Raw genomic sequence first — 19,531 nt, forward strand, 5'->3', positions numbered from 1 at the left:
TTTATTTTCAGTTCTGTAGTCTTCAACTCTGGGTGTTTTTTTATGTTTTCTGACTCCTTGTAACTTCTCACACCATACATCCATTCTTTTCCTGAGTTCTTGAATCATATTTATGATCATTACTCTGAACACTTTTTTGGGTAGATTGCCTGTCTTCACTTCACATAATTGTTCTTTTCTGGTTTTGTCTTGTTCCTTCATCTGGAACGTATTCCTTTGCCATGTCATTTTGTTTAAATTTCTCTTTGTATTTTTTTTTTGTAAATAGTAGCTTAATTACATTTCTCAACCTTGGAGAGGTTGCTCTATGTAGGGGATATTGTATATGTTCCGAGGTACACTACTCTCTCATCACCCAAAGGCTAAGGACCAGCTGGTCTCAAGGTAGGTTTTGAACTTGTTTGCAGACTGACTTCCACAGGTGGCATGATTGGAGTTTTCTTGCTTCTAATGTATTGCTCCTGGTGGGTGAGACTGGTCTAGAGGCTATTGCAGGCTTCCTAACAAGAGGGAACCAGTTCCACCCTATGGTAAGTGGAGCTGGGTCTTGGCCCTCTGATGGGCAAGTCCATGTCAAGGGGCATGTTTAGAGTTGGTTGTGAGACCAGAAAGTCTCTATCAAGCATGTCTGCTTATGGATGGGGCTGTGTTCCCATCCTGTTGGTTGTTTGGCCTGAGCCATCCCAACATTGTAGCCTACACAGTGTTGGTTGGGACCAGGACTTGGTATTAAGAACCTGAGATGTCTGCTTCCAGCCAGAGTTCATGTAGGTCACTTCTATTTCCACCATCAGGTTTTATTATCCCAGATAGAACCACAGCCATCCCTGTATCCTCAGGATACCCTTCAAGATGAGCAGATAGGTCTGGCCCAGGTTCCTATGGAGTCACTGCTTTCACCCTGGATCCCAGTGCATGTGAAAAATAGAAACTCCGTTTCCCCCAATCCTATGGAGCTCTTCTAATCAAACCCACTGGCCTTCAAATCCAGGTGCTCTGGAGGATTCTCCTGATGCCAGACCCCTAGGGTAGGAAGCCCATGGTGGGGCTCAGTGCTCTTACTTCTGTGGAAGAACTTCTATGAAATAATTATTCTCCAGTTTGTGGGTTTCTCATCCAGGTGGTATGGGATTTGATTTTATCAGGAGGGTATCCCCTTGTATTATCTCACGTTTTTTTTTTTTTTTTTTTATGTCTTTTGGATGTAGATTATCTTCTACTTTTTTGGTAGATTTCAGTCTTTTTTTAAAAAATTTATGGGTTTTTAGTGGTTAGTTGTAATTTCTGTGTGTTAGGGAAAGGAAGTGAGCACAAGGTCCTTCTGCTGTACACTTTTTCTTGATCCTTGTTTTCTAAATAGTCTTTTAAATAACCAGAAAAAGCGATGTATCTTAGACATACTCTGATTGAGGAATGAACATTGAGAGTTAAATATGTCTGGGCCTAGATCTTTCATAGAAGGTCTAATTATGCATATAAAATCCATTGCTAATAAAGGAATAATAATGATGAATATGGTTCTACTGTATAACTCCGCGAATTAGTATCCTCCTGCCAGCTGTTTGTTTCTAATTGATTTAGATAATTCTTATTTAGTCATAAAATAAAGGATCTATCCATCATTTACTTATCTACCACTTGGGAGAGTTACTTATTTTTTTCAAATTATCCAAGTTAGGAGATTCTGTTGTGGCTCAGCAGTTAATGAACCCAATTAGTATCCATAAGGACACAGGTTTGATCCCTGGCCTTACTAAGCGGTTTAAGGATCCTGAGTTGCCATGAGCTGTGGTGTAGGTCGCAGATGTGGCTTGGATCCAACGTTGCTGTGGCTGTGGCATAGGCCAGTGGATACAGCTCTGATTTGACCCCTAGCCTAGGAACTTCCATAAAAAGACAGACAAAAAAAAGAAAGTGTCCAAGTTATATTTGATCATAACCCTCTTAGTCCAAAGGCTTAGTCCAAACTACTGTCATGTATAAACTTAGTTAAAATGTAACATCTATCACGGAATTCACTGATTGAAATGTTTAGAGCACTAAGCCCAGGGAAAAATTCTTAGAATATACTCTGACTCCATGTTTAATTTTGAACCAATTACTATAAATGAAATGACCTTCACCTTTTTTTAAACACCACACCATGGAAACATGATTGAATTAGATTTTTATTAATGAGTGAACATATTTAGGACAAGTCTGGCTTTTTCTGATCATGGTTCCTTCTTAAAATTATCAGCTACTCTCAATGAAGTAAATATATTATCAAATTATGAAATGTTTGAAGGGCTTTTTTCTTTTCATGGTATCTATATAGCACTGGCTAATGGAAGTTTAAGAAATTGACTTTATACATGTTCAAGGAGCTGGCTGAAATTGCCTTTTCCTGGTTTAGGTCAGACTACTTCTCAAAATCTTTGCTTTTCTTGTTTTTCTCTATAAAAACAAGATTGTCCTTGGCTGGTAATACCATATGGTAAACAGAGAGCCTATTTAGAAATGTAATTTCTTTCTCAGAGGGAGAGTACAAACACAATGCCGTACACTTCCTTTTCACAAAATTGAGCACATTAAATTATTTTCCAGGAAGCCTAACATGTGAAAACATATATTCTGTAATTATTTTTCTCCCTACAATCGGGAAAAATATGTATAAAATAATCATTATAAACAAGATTTGGAATAGCTCTGAAGATAGATATTAATTTTAGCTATACATGTTGAAGTTTAATGAAATCTTACACAGAGTAACAGTTTTTGAAGCTCTTTAAAGAACACATGAAATCCTCTTAAAAACCTTTAACAGATTTGAATTTATTTATATCTAGTAAACTTTTATTTTCTTAATTTCCCTGCAATGTTTTTTTTCTTTTATTAGTACTGAATTTGTTTCCTTTTCTCCAATTTTCATTGAAAATATATAGAATTTTAGCCACTTTTTTGATAAATTGCCAAACTGGAAAAACTAGAAATCATATAATCTTGCTTCAATGTCAAAATGCATCTTGATATTCAATTACCCAATTTATGAGTACAGTTCAAAACATAAATCATGCTTTAATCATATGGTAAGATTTTTATTTCTCCATGACTTTATGTAAATTGAAATTAGTTTCCCTAGTCTACAGATGAAGAAATTGGACTTATAATTTTAGGTGCAATGTAATTGGTTGAGACCAAAACATTGTTCAGTCATGGCTTATTAAAACTGTGTGCTAATCGTATTCCTTAAATGGCCAGAACTTTGACCTCATAGATAAAATCAAAGATGACTACTAAGACACTTGAAGCCAGAGAAAGTAAACTCATTAAAATTAAATGGTAAATAAAATAAAGCTAGAAGTTTGCATGTATTTGAAATTGAGACAATATATCCACATAGCATAGCTTTCTCCATAAAAATATCAAGATAATTTTTCTGAAATTATGGTTCGTATAACAAATATTTTATGTTCTAATATATGGAAATGTTTCTCCAGTTGTTAACCTCAATTCTGCCTTTCAAAATATTAAATAATATTCTTCCTAAAGTTACTCTAAAATTTCCAGAAATGCTTGAACCCACTATCTTTTTGTCTGTGTAGTGTTTGAGAAAAAGATTTTCAAATTCCTAATAATGTTCAATTATCTGCAGAGACAACTCTAAATTAGTAGGTAAATGGAATCAATTGTAATCTGAGTTTCATAGATAGCCTTGCTATTTCTGGTTTTCTCTACCATGGACTGTTCCTGAGTATTATTTCTGAGTTTTTTTCATGAAACAGAGCATTTTCCAGACAGTTCTACCAATGCTCAGGTAGAGGAACATTCTTCCTTTCCACTTAAAGCAATGTAGAGACATTTACATATAATATGATTTTCCTCCCCATCTAGAGGAAGAAGCAAGCTTTTAGAATAAGAATAAACTTATACACTATACACATCAAAATTAAGCTCTGGGCAATATATCATTAATATAAAACATTAAGAAATATTTGTTTTGCCTCTGATGTGTTTTTTCTTTCTCAGAATCTTTGAAACAGACAGGAAAAAGTTATAATTAAAACTGCATTTATTGAACACCAACATATGCTAATTCTGAATTTATTCCCATTGCATCCTAATTAAAATACCTCTTTTATCTTCAAAGGGAGATGAAATCAGAGAAAAGGAAAGAGTAATAAAATATTGAATACATCATATTGGCATTCTATTGAATTATTTTTAATGCAAAGAGGAATAGTTAATGGTAATGAATGTTTAAGAAGGAAACATTAGGTCTTTCTGAATTTTTTCTTTAGGTTTTAGTTTCTGCCCTGTGAAATTCATTACTAGTTTATATTTTTTTGGATTATATCCTAGAAGGGTCTGGTGTAGGCTTATGTAATATTTTCAGCTGTCAGCCTTAACACAAGACATAATTTGTTACTGGCAGGAAATCTACAACCAGAATTTTAACTATATTCACAAAAGCATCAATGACAGCAGTCAAATGTTTCAGTAAAACTTCGCTAATAGCAGTTAATTTTCAGCAGTATTTAATTAAGCTGATAATAAGAAAGAAGCACAGAAGTTTACTGTAGGGTGAAGAATTTTAGTTTCAGAAGCAAAAGTGCTATGATACTGACTTCAACACTAGATTGATCGATAAACATCAGTGAAAAATTTAATATACATAAAATTCTTTTAATTTTCCTTTAGTCCAAAGTGAGTTTAGGCTAAATTCAAATGATATTTTTTTTCTTTTGCCAATTATTTTTCAATGTATAATATCAAGAGCAAGACAATTTTAAAATAGTGAAAACCAGGTTGTGATGAAGAGGCATGTGTAGCCAGTGCAGACATATTGCTGGGTTCTTGCCTTCACTGGGGTTTGTTCGTTTTTTTCAGTGACCACGTTCAAATTAAGAACTCACCTGATTTACTGAAGGTTTGGCATCATTTAATTGTGCCTTCCCCTATTCAGAAGATGTTCTCTACTAATCTCACTTTGCATAACACCCCCATTGACACTTTCTTTCTCATTATAACATCAACTAACTGATAATGTTCTTTATAGTCCCCCCCATCATTTATGCAGGCAGTACTATTCAACATTTACTCCATGATTTTAAATTTAATGAGTGTTAGTGAGAGATCTCATTATCAAAGAAAATTACACTGCAATGTCATGATACTTTATTAGTCCACATCTATTTCTCTTTCTTCATTTCCTTATCAAAGAGGGATCTGATGTCATTTTTCAATACAGATCATCTCTGAATGGCTAGGTGATTACATAATGGACTTGCTTTGGTTGTTTTTTCTTCTCAGTTAATTCCTTTGAAATATTGCTAATGTATTCTGCTTTTTCCTCACTCACAAATATATTCCATCAACAGGATTTAATGATTATGTATTCTGCAGAGCTTGTCCCTGTTGCTGTGGAAAAAAGGATGAGCAAAATCATTAAAACAAATACTCTCAGTTAGGAATCTAGTTTTCTTTTTTCTGATATGTAAAATTTTAGATGTTTTAATCTGATAATGTAAAACTTATGTAGGTTGATATGTTTAAAGTAGATTTTTTAAAATAAATATAGGCAATAGTAGGAGTTATAGAACAATTAGAATTTTTGGATATTTCATTTAATTATAGATAATGCTATATCTCAGAGACTAGGAGGACATATGTTATATCCTGGAAAAAAATCAACCCCCCTCCTTTTGATATTTCTTCTGGGAGACTTTTCTGCAACATATATGACAATAAAGCTCTATCTTTTTGAGTTAACTTGAGGTGTTTAATACATGCTTTTATATTTTCTATTACTTTATGAAATAAATAAAAGCACCAAAGGTATTGCAAAACACATTTTTACTTATCTCAGTTACATTTATTGTAAATGCTCAGAGATATTTTTTGAGAGTTGGGGTACTAGTCATGTGGCTAATATAATGTGTTCTATAAAAATCCCAGTGACAACTGGATAATGTTTAGCAATGTTGTACATCATTTCATGTGTCTGTAGGCCATCTGTATGTCTTCTTTAGGAAAATGTCTATTCCAGTTATTCTGCCTATTTTTAAACAGTTTTATAATATATTTTTTATATTAGAGTGTACTTGATTGACTATGCTGTGTTGGTTTCAGGTGTACCTCAAAGTGATTCAGTCATACATATACATCTATCTATTCTTTTTCAGATTCTTTTCCCATAAGTTATACACAATATTAAGTAGAGTTCCCTGCGCTATACAGTAGGTCCTTGGTGATTATTTTATATATAGTAGTGTGTGTAGGTTAATCCCAAACTTCTAATTTATCTCTTCCCCCTTGCCTTTGGTAGCTATAAATTTGTTTTTGAAGTCTGTGTGTCAGTTTCTGTTTCTTAAATAAGTTAATTTGATATCATTTTTATTAGATCCCACATAAAAGTGATAACATATGATGCTTGTATTTCTCTGTCTAATTTCATTTAGTATGATTATCTCTAAGTCTACCCATGTTGCTGCAAAGGCATTATTTCATTCTTTTTTATGGCTAAGTAATATTGCATTGTATATATACCACATCTTCTTTATCCATTTCTCTGTTGATGGACATTTGAGTTGCTTCCATGTCTTGGCTATTGTAAATAGTACTGTAATGAACATTGGAGTGCATATATATTTTCAAATTATGGTTTTATCCGGATAGACACCCAAAAGTGGGATTGTTGGATCTTATGGTAGTTCTATATTTAGTTTTTTGAGGAAGCTTCATACTGTTCTCCATAGTGGTTGTACTAATTTACATTCCCATTGACAGGGTAGGAAAGTTCCCTTTTTTTACACCCTCTCCAACTTTTATTGTTTGTAGATATTTTTGATGATGGTGATTCTGACTGGTGTGAGGTGGTACCTCATTGTAGTTTTGATTTGAATTTCTTTAATAATCAGTGATGTTAAGCATCTTTTCACATGCTTTTTGGTCATATGTTTTCTTTGGAGAAATTTCTATTTAGATATTCTACAATTTTTTGATGGGTAAGTTTTTCGATATAGAGCTGCAAGAGTTGTTTGCATATTTTGGCAATTAATCCCTTGTTTGTTTCTTTGTTTGCAAATATTTTCTCTCATTCTATGGATTGTCTTTGCATTTTGTTTACAGTTTCCTTTACTGTAAAAAAGATTTAAAGTTTAATTAGATCCTGGATTTTTTGTTTGCTTGTTTTTGTTTTGCTTTTACGTTTATTACTCTAGGAGGTGAACCAAACAAGATAGTGCTGTGATTTACATCACAGCATGTTCTGATTTACATCAAAGTGTGTTCTGCCTGTTTTCCTTTAGGGGTTTTATAGTATCTGGCCTTAAATTTAGCTTTTTAATCCATATTGAGTTTATTTTTGTGTATGATATTTAGAGAATGTTCTAATTTCATTCTTTTGCATGTAGCCATCCAGTTTTCCTAGCACCACATATTGAAGTGACAGTCTTTTCTCGATGTACATTCTTGCAACATTTGTCATTGATTAATTGATCATAGATGTGTGGGTTTATGTCTAGGCTTTTTATCTATCTGTTCCACTGTTCTATATTTCTTTTGTGTCAGTACCATTCTCTTTAGATGACTGTAGTTTTGTAGTATAGTCTGAAGTCAGGGAACCAAATCCTCCAGCTTTGTTTTTCTTTCTCAGAATTGCTTTGGCTATTAGGGGTCTTTTGTGTTTCCATACAAACTAAATTTTTTTTCTTTTAAGTCTGTGAACAATTGGTTATTTTTTGATATTAGTAATTTGATAGGGATTGCATTGAATCTGTAAATTACCTTGGGTAAAATAGTCATTTTGAGAATATTGATATTTCCAAATCAAGAACATGGTCTATTTTTCCATCTGTGTCATCTTCAATTCCTTTTATTAGTGTCATAATTTGTAGAGTATAGGTCTTTTGCTTCTTTAGGTAGGTTTATTTTTAGGTATTTTATTCTCTTTGATGTGATGGTAAATGGGATTAATTTCCCTAATTCCTCTTTCTGAACTTTCATTTTTAGTGTATAGAAATGAAGATATTTCTATGTATTCATTTTTATATTCCGCAACTTTACTAAATTCATTGATGAGCTCTAGTAGTTTTCTGGTAGCTGTTTTAGGATTTTACATGTATAATATATCACCTGTAAACTTTTTTTTTATACTGAGTTGTATGTGGTATTTATAGCTTTTAGATATTAACCCTATCAGTCATATCATTAAATTTTTTTTCTCCCATTCAGTAGGTTGCCTTTTCCACTTTTTCAGTGGTTTATTGTACTATGCAAAAGCTTTATATTTTAATTAGGTCTAATTTTCTTTATTTTTTGCTTTTATTATTTTACCTTAGGAGAGGTATCTCCCCCCCAACAACAAAAAAAATTGCCATGATGTGTCAAAGAGTCTTCTGCCTAATTTTTTCTGTAGGAGTTTTATGATTTCAAGTTATCACTAAGGCCTTTAATCCATTTTGGGTTTATTTTTATATATGGTGTGAGAAAATTTTCTAATCTCATTCTTTTGTGTGTAGCTATTCATCAGAGAAATGTAAATCAAACCACAGTGATGTATCACCTCATCCTGTTAGAATAGCTATCATGAAAAAATCTACATATAATAAATATTGGTGAGGATGTGGAGAAAAAGGAATCCTTGCACTCTTGGTGGGAAAGTAAATTAGTACAGCCACTATGAAAAAGAATATGTTGCTTCCTCAAGAAGCTAAAAATAGATGTAACATGTGAGTCAGCAGTTTTACACTGTATATATCCAGAAAAAATAAAATAATAATTTGTAAAGATACATGCACCCCAATATTCACAGCAGCCTTATTTATACCAGCCAATATGTGGATGCAACCTAAATGTTCATCCACAGACAAATGGATAAAGAACATGGCATATATAGGCATGTATACAACAGAATATTAATCATAAAAAGAATGAAATTCTACCATTGGAAGCAATGCAGAGTATTATGTTTTGTGAAATAAGTTATATAGAGAAAGATGAATACTCTGTTAATACTTGTATGTTGAATTCAAAATCTAATACAATGAAATATGTAACAATGAAAAATAGACTCGCAGATGTAGAAAACAAATTAATCATTACCAGGGGGTTACAAGTGGCAAGGGGTTAAAATAGGGGTATGGGTTTATTAGATACAAACTATTTATAAAATAGATAAGCAACAAGGATGTGTTATACAAAAGAGGGAAGAATAGCCTTTGTTTTTTAATACCTTTCAATGGAATATAATCTATAAAAATATTGAAATGCTGTTGTACACCTGAAACTAATATTTGTAAATCAACTATACTTGACATCTTTAAAAAAAAAGCCAAAAAATTATGTAATGATTGGAATTGAAAGTCTTGATATATTTCTAAAATACATTGAAATGTTTTTTATATTTATCCTATTTATATTATGGAGTTATTTATTAACATAATAAACAGGTACTGGAGTTCTTGTTGTGGTTCAGCAGGTTAAGAACCTAACATACTGTCCATGAGATATGGGTTCAATCCCTGGCCTCCCTCAGGGGGTTAAGGATTTGGCATTGCCTTAAGCTGTGGCACAGGTCACAGATGTGTCTTAGAACCCTTGTTGTTGCGGCTGTTGCACAGGCTGGTAGCTGCACTCCAATTCAGTCCCTAGCCCAGGAACTTGCATATGCTGCAGGTGTGGCCCTAAAAAGAAAAAGATAAAATAAACAGGTACTAAATAGGTAATATATCCTCACCTTGTACTGTATATCTTGGGCTAAATTTCTCTTCCCTTGGACATCTGAACTTATGTTTCTATTTATTAGCAATCAATGTCATAGAAAATAACTATTATAAAATACTGATTTTATTTTCATTGCAGGCAAAAGTTCTAACATATTTCATTTCTCTTCCCATTGTGAATATCTGTGTGTTTTATTTACCTAATAAATTTGAGGTTCAGAAAAATTTTCAATAGTACTAAGATCAGGTCTTTCTTTTCATTAGCACTGATTGGCACCCACCCTGACCTTTCACTATATTAAAGAAAGAAGTTTTTCTTCAAGAAAAAAAAAATATTTTTTTTTGGAATGCCAATTCAGATATTCTGGTAGGTGTTTTCTCTTAGCTCATTGTGATATAAGTAAGACTTATTTCTTCACTAAGTAATAGTAATAGTATATTTTATGGGCTTATATATCCATTTAGTTTCCCACAGAATTTTGTTGTAGACTAGCTCCTTTCCTTATTCTACATCCTTTTCCTGTGGTATTGTCATCATTGTTTCCAACATATCCTTTAAAGAAAATATTTTGTTTCCCATTTTGGGCACCTGCACATCAGTACAATACCTGGCACAGGGCCAGTTACATACAAAATTTAAATAACTGTATGTTGAGTTGAGCTTCCAAAATATGAAATGCATTAAAGGTATTGAGGTAGGTCACTTATTTAATCACTTTGGCAAAGAAAATTAGTGTGCTAATTATGAGATAAATAATAGTCAAGTAAATTTTTTAAGACAGAGAACACCTATGTTAAGAAATGAATTTAGCAGGCATTATTATTAAAGGAAATCAAATCCACTTAAAACCTAAGAAATCTAATCAATGCCATCCAAACTATTATGTCCAGGCTAATTGTTATTTGCCAGTTGGTGATTTTATTCACTACACAATATCTGAAATTTTATTAGGGCTTTAATATGTATTTACAAGTCCACATGATATCATGAAGTTTATTAAGATATTATTGATACTGTACCTTAAGTACAATTCTGAGTCCAATATTTTTTAAAAATAGTATGTCCAGTAAAGTAAGTCAAAGTAGAAAAATAAACATTATTTTTGATTAGAAACACAAAGGGGGAACAATGGGAAATTAAAATTGATACCATCTTCACACACAAAAAATCATTTTCTTAATGATTAATTTTCCCAGTGAATTATTGTAGTATTTATGTATCTAAATTATCTGCCTGCTATTCTCACTTCTGTCTCCCACTAATCAGCTATTGTGGTCATGCATAACAGTTGTGGGAAGTATAAACACTCACGCAAACAATTCTATAAATTTATCATTAATGAACACATATGTATTACTAATGACTGTTAATACTAAAATTACTTTATATATAATAATGAAGTGTGTAATAGTGTATATGTATATTTATTTATATATTTATTGTACATAATAGTATATTTTATTTGTATATAATATATATTAATGTATACAAATAGGAGTTCCCGTCATGGCTCAGTGGTTAACGAATCCTACTAGGAACCATGAGGTTGCAGGTTCAGTCCCTGGCCTTGCTCAGTGGGTTAAGGATCCAGCGTTGCCGTGAGCTGTGGTGTAGGTTGCAGACGCAGCTCGGATCCTGCGTTGCTGTGGCCCTGGTGTAGGCTGGTGGCTGCACCTCTGATTAGATCCCTAGCCTGCGAACTTCCATATACTGCTGGTGCAGCCCTAGAAAAAGACAAAAAAAAAAAGTATACAAATACCCATGTGCATACATATGCATAATTATATATGAAATACATAATCAACAAATACATGTATTTCAAAACAAGGAAGACTATAAGCAGTTCTCATTTCTTTGTCATGAATTTATCAAAATTTGGTATTATTTCTGTGTTCCATCACAGTTTCAGTTTCCCTTTGTACTCAGCCTGCCCTCAATCACTTTAAAATTATTTGACTTATCACATAAACAAAATGTTTACTGCTGAAGTATCTATGCATTAGTGGTCCTGTTTTGAGTTGTCATTTTCCACAACCTTTAATTACTGGCAATGGAAGTACTAAGAAGCAACTCACAGCATCTCCCTGCATTTCATACTTACTAATACTTAGTAAGAAGAACCATTTTATATATTGCCCTTTAATTTCTAGATCTGTGGCTGAATGGCATATATTATATGCACTATGTATGTATAAAATATCAGAATATAAAACATACTTCATAAAAGAGCCCACAAATTTCATACAGTATCATCACAGGAGGGCTGGCTTTGTAATTGATTCTTCCGCGGGCTATTCCAATGGTAAATGAAGCCAGCTGCTTCAGGATGACTGGAGTGTGGCAAGAGCAGTGAATTTCATGGGCATGAGAACACTGACATACTTTTTCTTTGTGAAATTAGTTACTTGGTCATAAATGATTCTATGTGATATCCTAGAAGATAAATGTCCCTTAAACTACAGATGCTATTGCTAGTAGAAGCATTTTAGGCAAGAAATGCTAACCAAACTAAAAATTTACTATTTATTCCAGTCAGGGCCAACTGCTGTTCCTTCCATGACGGAAGGGATGAAATATTTGGTGGCTGGCTTGTTCCTAAGTATAGCAATCATGTCAGGAGATCCGTGTTAATCTTTCTTTTTGGTACCTAAAAGCTCTTTTCATTCACTAACTTCATCCCTTACTTCTTAGGCTCATTGAAGAAGGGATAGAGAGAATAGTAAAAGAGGGTATACTAAATTATATAAGAGTGAATAGTAAAGAGGGTATTCATAATCAAAATGGGTTATCCTCTGCAGTGGTTGCCTTAGAGGAAACCGTGTGAACATTCACACATTCAGAAATATCCTCAATTTCCTAGCTTATTTTCAGAGATCTAAACATATATCATCCCCAGATCTCTTTATCAAATTTTTTTACATTATTTCTTCTTTGAACTCCTAGACAAACTTTTGGCTACTTTTATAAGTCCATTGTAGATCTTTACTTCTAGCCATCTTGCCATTTAGGAAAGGGGTACCGCTGAGGGAACTTTAAGAAAGTCTGTCAACTGATTAGGACTTCTTTTTGCTAAGGCTTTCTGAGCCATTCTTGAGTGAAGCTGTAATGCCACACAATTCACATTAAATTCATGACAACATAGTATTTTAAGTCACAGGTAAACTAAGCCTTCACTTTTTCTTCTTTCATCAATGAGTCCTAATAACCTCAAATTAAGGTTATAGGTGTGAGTTATAAAGGAAGTCAATTGTAGCTGGAGTTGTGTTATGAGATTATAAGAAGTGTCTCTTCGAACTTATTTGTGCGTTCAGAAACTGCTCAGTACCGATCTGATATATACTAATTTTATGTGATTTTTGTGTGTAGTGTACACAAAAGTTATGATTTGATTCATGAGACTTGTGTTTACAATACATAGGAAATTTTTTCTCACATACAAATCAAGTAAAGTTTAAGAATGTTGCCAATTTATTTCACTTTCAGGATCAGTTGGTAACTGCCAAAGATCTGTTTGTTTCAAATCATTCTGATTACTTCTTCAGGCTGCTTTCCATCATGGTAACCACTCATGTGTCTGGTGGTTATTTGCTATGTTATGACCCACGTTGCTCCAGAATCTCACCCTTGCCCACTTAATTCAGAAAACCTGTTTCAATAGCTGTGTCAGAGACATTTTAGATAGATGGTATGCCTACATAAAATATTAAGGCAAGAGATAATGTATTTAAGGAAGTAAAACTTTTCTACTTATACGTTAAATCATTATGTTAAAAGTACATAGAAAGAGTGAAGGGACATGATGCTAGACAGCAGACATGAACATATCTTGAAGAGCCTCATGTGCTAGATTGAATCCTGTTTCAGAGTTCTCAAATTTTAGAAACATATGTGTGCCCTTGATGCCAGATCCAGTAAGAAAAACTACGTTCTTGTTTTTCAGCACAGAATTAAAGGAATCTCATGAAATATATATTGCGGGGAAGAAACAAAATACTTTGTGAAATAATTTATGCTAATTTACATAAGAACAGTTATTTACCTAGGTCCAAGAATAGGAATATATACATTTCAATATTTTTGTGGTTTTTATTTGTTGGAGCAAAATGCATATTTCTTAGAATTTTAATAAATTTGTAGCTCTCCAAGGAAACAAAATCATAAACAAATATTGGCAGTATCAAGTATTTGATAAGTGGATATCTCAACATATTCAGTTCAAAACACTTTGTAAATTACTTCACTATTCATTGACTATACTTCAGTAACAAGAAAATTGAGCTTTTATTTTAACATTCCTGGCATATAGGGATTACATTTTACACATGTATCAAGAACAGCAATTATGCAACTGTCTCCATGCAAACAGTAATGGAAAAAAACAATAGTCAAATTCGCTAAACCATTGTTTATTTTGAAAATAGCCATTTGCTATTGCTTGACTGACAGCCATTTTCATGTAATTAGCTGCTCAATTAAGCACAATGTGTTTTTATTCAAATTGGTTCCAAGTAAAAGAACAGTAAAAACAATACATTTCAGGAAGACAGAAGACATAGTCTCTAACAGAACATAAGAACTATAATATAGGTTAATATTTAGTATTCATAATTTATACTGATGTAAGTGCCTTGTCTTATGATATTCTATATCCATAATGTTTTGTATATTAGAGAAATATTGAATAGTTTACTATCTCCTACGTTACTGCATTTTATGCATCTAGAAGCATATTTCAAGGAGTATTTTTACTAAAAGTCATTGATGATACCATTTGCCTCAGATTTATGTTTTGGTTAAATTCACTTTTGACCTAATATTTCCAACACTATTTGCTCAACTTTACTGACAAAAATGTTTAAATGCACTGCATTTTTTTGAAATACTACCATTTAAACAAAATTCTTATTTGATTAGTGGCTCCTAATATTTTTGAGATTATACTGGTGTGTATGTGCAAGCATCAGTGGTTTACTCCCTTCTTGATTACAAGTGCAACTATAAAATGGAATGAAATAAGTATGGAAGATTACCAATTGCTGTTGGCATCCAACTCTATGCTTAAAGATGTTTTCATTTATTATCAAATTATTACATCCTGCTAACATTTAAAATGAGAGGCAATGACAAATGAAATGGGAGAATTTATTACTAAGAAGTGGCAGGCTGCCCCTACTGGTTAGAAATCATGCTTGTACTTATTGGAAGTCCAAGATGATTATTGCACTTAATTTGCTACAAGTGGAAAAATTCGCATGCTATCATTGCTTCCACCCATGCTTCTTGATGGTGATTTTAAATCATAAAACAAGGTTTTCAAGTAATAGAACAGTTATAATAATTTGCTTGAATTTTTTTCAAGCTTGTGCACTGTGATTTGGTTTACCTTTACTGGGCAAGTTGTCCTTGTTTTTAGGTTTTGCAGCTATTGATACCATAGTCAACAAGTCAATTGTATATAATGTTATCTTGATTTTAGTGGAATATTCCATAAGTAAATATTTTTACCAAGAAAATTGTCCAATTTTCTCTTCATAATTCAAAATGTATTCTTTACACAAAACAACATTTACTAGAATTGTTTCAGTTAATGTTTGGCCAACAGGGACTTGCTGTATTGCACAGAGAACTCTACCCAATATTCTGTGATAATCTATGTGGGAAAAGATTCTGAAAGAGAAAGGATGTGTATACATGTATAACTGAATCACTTTGTTGAATAGCAGAAATTATCACAACATTGTAAATCAACTATACTTTAATAAAACTTCAAATACTACAAATAAATACTTCAAAACTGTCAAAATTTAAAAAGTGAATTAACGAGATTAATTCTAAAAAATTCTAGTTGAAGTTTGAGGTAGTTTTTTATAATAAGGGGTATTATCTGATTGTATATATTTTACCTCATGGATAGATTTTTATACAGAAGTTTCTATGCTTATATTTTCTTGCTTATACATAACTTTAGGAATAGTTTTTTTAATAATTTAATTTCCCATTAATTCTATTCATTGTTCTGGAATTATTTATCTAACAAATATGTATCTATCTCTTTATATGTACCAGTAACTGTTAAGTGCTTTACAAATATTAACAGATTTAATATTCCACCCATTTTCATTATCCTGCAAAATTTGGTCCCATTGATTATTTTCTAATTTGCAAATGTTTATTTATTTTCCTTCTATTTGGAATCTTTTTCTATTTTCATATCAAAAAACAAACAGTTGGTATATTCCACAGCTCAATTGTCTTGCACTGACCACTACTTCATGTGTTTTTTCACTTGAATATTTACAAAGATTTATGCTTAAAGAGTTGAGAATCCTAATAATTAGAATAATTTGTTTTATATGCCTAGAAAATTGCTGCTCTGGTTTAGTCAAGAAAATAAAACACTTTTATCTTTTTTAATTTTTATTGAAATATATTTGATTTATAAAGTTGTGTTAGTTTTAGGTATACAACAAAGTGATTCAGTTATACACACACACATATATTCTTTCTTGAATATTCTTTACTATAGGTTATTGTAAGATATTAGGTATAGTTCCTTGTGCTGTACAGTAGATCCTTCCTGATTATCGTTTTCTATATAGTAGTGTGTATAGGTTAATCCCATACTCCTAATTTATCCATCCCCATCTCCCCTTTGGTAATGACAAATTTGTTTTTGAAGTTTGTGAGTCTGTTTCTAATTTGGGATAAGTTCATTTGTATCATTTAGTTAGATTCCAAATATAAGTAATATCATATGATGTTTGTCTTTCTCTGGCTTACTTTAGTTAGCATGATAATCTCTAGGTCTGTCCGTGTTGCTGCAAATGACATTTTTTCATTCTATTTATGGCTGAGTAATATTCCATTGTGTATATATACATATTTCTTTTTTGTTGTTGTTGTTTTGAGAGTGCTAGTAAAATAAACTGATAACTAGGGAGTTCCCGTCAATGGTGCAGTGGAAATAAATCCAACTAGGAACCGTGAGGTTGCAGGTTGGATCCCTGGCCTCACTCTTTGGGCTGGGGATCTGGCATTGATGTTGGCTGTGGTTTAGGTTTCAGATCTGGCTCTGATCTGGCTTTGCTGTGGCTGTGGTGCAGGCTAGAGGCTGTAGCTCTGATTCAACCCCTCGCCTGATGTGGGTGAGGCCCCAAAAAGACAAATAAAATAAAATAAACTGATTACTAGAAAAATTAGTTAATAACAATTTAATTTCAAAAATAGCTAACCAGTCATAATTTGAATTTTTTCTTTACATGCAAGTATGCATATGTGCATATGCATACATGTACATATATGGATAATACATGTATGTTTTTTAAAGTTAGTGGATAATATATCAAAAATGTACATATTAAAATTACATATTTATACAGGATTAAGTTGTATTAGGCTAACCAACTCCACATCAAATAATTAAATATTATAATCATATATTACATGTATATTATTTTGTATTATAAGTATCTCACACACACACACACATACACACACACATGCACACACACACACAAAACAGGATTATAAATATAAGGCAAGTGTTACAGCATGTTTAAATAAGATTCCCTTCCATTTTTATTTTTTCTATAGGGAAACAAATTGTTTCTCTTAAGGGAGAATAAACAGATGTACCACCTAGTAAGATTACAGAAAGCACATTAGATGTTAGCTCATTAGTAAGACTTAATTAACTAAATGTATACAGGATGTTTATTATTACTAAGAAGTTCTTCTTATATACTAATTTCCAAACACAATGATAGATATCATTTTAATAATTTGAGTAATTTTAAAATAGTGTTCTATATTTTAGTCAATTTACTGGAAAAATACAAATTTCAACACTGTTCTGAAACAGCTTCATTCTGGTACATATGATAAGCAGTTTTTTGAAAAAAAGCTTTGCCAATCAGAGGTGGTATCCAAAAACACACACATGATATTCCAAGCTATTAGTAAATACATACTCTAAATATAACTTTAGTTATAAAATTATTTTAAAAGTTTCAAGATTTTAATTATTTAAAGTTTTTCTAACCAATGTCAAATGAGTAAAGAATGGGAATAAGACATAGGGGCAGTCTTTACTGATTTAAATGATTAAATGATGAAATGATCAATGATTTTTGATTCCTCAATATTCTTTGTCTTATTCCTAGGAATCAGTTATTTATAATATTTTTTTCTTTTAATATTTGAGTAAATTATTTTGACATAATTCAAACTAAACTGATATTGAATATTAGCACAATCTAAAGTAAAATAGTCCAAAATTCATTAGAACTAGTATATAACATATAATTTTAACAGCTTAGCAGCCTAAAGTACTGAGAATACTTAAAAATTTTTATCTAAAGAAGATTCCTCTACAATTTCCAGAAATAATACTAGTTTGTCACAAAAATATTTAATATTTTAAAGTGACATATATGTATACATATATAGATATACTTTCTTCTCTATCATTTTTAAACTCCCACATGCTTATTTTGATCAAAGCAAAACCATTAGATGCAGATGTTTAATAATCTCGTATACTGGGTTACCATAGAAGTTAAGGTGGAATAAAATATCTCACCTTCATTAACTCCATTGATCACTCTGAAGTACTTATTTCTAATAAATAAATACATACAAAAAAGTAGAAATATAAGATGGAATTCAAGATTGTCTCTATTGAAATCATGCCTAGATTTCTTTGCTATTTTATTAAAATTCTTAATTTTATCAAAAATGATTATTTTTGGCTATCAATAGCTGCTAACAAACCATCCCAAATTTTGAACTTTTAAATGATTTATTATTTCTCATGATTCTGGGGTTGGTGGGTAGTTTCTTTTTTGCTTTCAGCTAGGCTGGGGGCAACCTCAGCTGGAAGGATAGCCAATGTGATTGGGTCTCTTTATCCCTGTCTATTAGACCTTTTTCATCCTTGGTTCTTCATGGTAAGATGGACATAGGGTGGTGTTGCAAATGGGTACAAAGTGAAATTTTGAAACTTCTTGAGACCTAGGCTCTTAAACTCATGCAATGTCACATTATTGGCCAAAGCAAGTTACAATGATAGCTCAGATTCAAGGGACAGGGAAATAGATTTCACTTACTGTGGGTAGGTCTGCAAAGAAATTGTGGCCATATTTAATGTACTCCTGTAAAACTAGGTTTTATTGTGGTAATACTACCTCTTCACTTTTACTTCTCTTTATGTCTGAAGGTTGAAATCTGAGAGAGAGGCCCACTGCTGCCAAAATAACTGTGTGATATTGGTGAGTTAATAACCTTCTCCAATTCAATTTTCATATCTGCAGCACTATAGATATTAGCTATATACATCTCCTTGAGTTATTTTGTAAATGAATGAAGATAATGCACAGAGTGCCTATCTCAGCACCTAGCATACCTGCGCTAGATAATGGTCCTTAGCTATTTCTAATAGCCTTTCTTTCAGTTCTCAAGAAATTGTACTCATAAAACAAACATGTTATGAACTATATGTTTGTCTTTACCTGGCATGTAGAAGGCCTTCTAATAGAAGGAAAATATTTATAAATTAATGTTAATGTTTAAACATTAAGTGCGCTTTTCCAATTTGCTTAATAAAATCAACTAATATTTACTAAGTACAAATGCATTGTTTACTTACACATTTTAAATATGAACCTGCTTGAGTCTTACCCTCCATCAATATAATCTTCAGAGTAATGAACTCATCACCTGTAGGCTCATCTCTACCCTGTGCTGTATCTTTACCCCAAACCGTGTGATCAAGAATGTTGTGGCATTAAATTTAGGACCATCAAACCATTGCCTCTCTGGTTCTACT

The 19,531-nt window shown here is 32.1% G+C and overlaps 1 long non-coding RNA gene across 1 annotated transcript in view; it reads right to left on the reverse strand.

Moving 5' to 3' along the window:
- Positions 5,076–19,531, reverse strand: part of LOC110262157 — a 119,421-nt gene continuing 104,965 nt past the window's right edge. The window contains exon 3 of the long non-coding RNA XR_002346789.1: positions 5,076–5,400. This is a non-coding gene — a long non-coding RNA (uncharacterized LOC110262157). The remainder of the gene's footprint in view (positions 5,401–19,531) is intronic.

The sequence above is a fragment of the Sus scrofa genome, chromosome 8 (assembly GCF_000003025.6).
Source record: "Sus scrofa isolate TJ Tabasco breed Duroc chromosome 8, Sscrofa11.1, whole genome shotgun sequence".
NCBI classification, from domain to species: Eukaryota; Metazoa; Chordata; class Mammalia; order Artiodactyla; family Suidae; genus Sus; species Sus scrofa.